Raw genomic sequence first — 1440 nt, forward strand, 5'->3', positions numbered from 1 at the left:
ATTGGCAGACAAGTCAGTAAGACAAGCTTATGGAATAGTGGAGGACGTTCTGGTAAAGGTTGAAGGCCTTTACATCCCTGCTGATTTCATAATCCTAGACACTAGGAAGGAAGATGATGAATCCATCATCCTAGGAAGACCTTTCCTAGCCACAGCAGAAGCTGTAATAGATGTCAACAGAGGAGAGTTAGTCCTTCAATTTAATGGGGAATACCTTGTGTTTCAAGCACATGGCCATCCCTCTATGACAAAAGAGAGCAAGCATGAAGAGCTTCTCTCAGTTCAAGGTCAAGAGGAGCCCACCCAGTCAAACTCTAAGTTTGGTGTTGTGAGGCCACAACCAAACTCTAAGTTTGGTGTTCAAATTCCATATCCAAACTCTAAGTTTGGTGTGGAGACAACACACTAAATTGACTTGATCACTCTGTGGCTCCATGAGAGCCACTGTCAAGGTATTGACATTAAAGAAGCGCTTGTTGGGAGGCAACCCAATTTTAATTATCTAATTTTATTTTATTTTGTTTCTTTGTTATTTTTGTGTTTTATTAGGTACATGATCATGAGGAGTCATGAAAAAAATCAAAAAAATTAAAAACAGAGTCAAAAATAGAAGAAAAAAATTTTCACCCTGGAGGCAGCACAGACTGGCGTTCAATGCCAGTAAGATGCATCTGGCTGGCGTTCAACGCCAGAACAGAGCATCTTTCTGGCACTGAATGCCCAAAACAAGCTACATCCTGGCGTTTAACGCCAGGATGCGCACACAGAGGACAATCTGGCGCTGAACACCAGAAACAAGCATGAAACTGGCGTTCAACGCCAGAAACATGCATTACATGGGCGTTTAACGCCCAGAACATGCACCAATGGGCGTTTGAACGCCAGAATGATGCATGAAGGCAATTTACACGCCTATATGGTGAAGGAATGGTATTTCTTTTCACCTCAGGATCTGTGGACCCCACAGGATCCCCACCTCAGGATCTGTGGGCCCCACACGATCCCCACCTACCTTTTCTTTTAATCCTAATCACACTCTCCTAATCCAAATCTCATTCTCAATGTCACACTTCCCAAAAACCTTCACCAATCACCTCAACCCCTCTTCCCAATTTCCCCATGCACCATTCACATCAACCTCCTCTTCCCCATAAACCCCACCTACCCCCATTACATTCAAATTCAATTTCCCACCCTTTCTCACCCAAAATGGCCGAACTCCCACCCTCCCTCTTCCTATAAATACCTCTCCCTTCTTCTTCATTTTCACACAACACAAACCCCTTCTTCTCTCATATAGCCAAACCCCCTCCTCTCCTTCTCTACCAAAATTCTCTTCTTCTTCTACTACTCTTCTTTTCTTTTTTTTTTTTTTTCTCGAGGACGAGCAAATTTTAAGTTTGGTGTGGTAAAAAAGCCTAAGCTTTTTATTTTTCATTC

Source organism: Arachis duranensis, chromosome 4 (genome assembly GCF_000817695.3).
Source record: "Arachis duranensis cultivar V14167 chromosome 4, aradu.V14167.gnm2.J7QH, whole genome shotgun sequence".
Lineage (NCBI taxonomy): Eukaryota > Viridiplantae > Streptophyta > Magnoliopsida > Fabales > Fabaceae > Arachis > Arachis duranensis.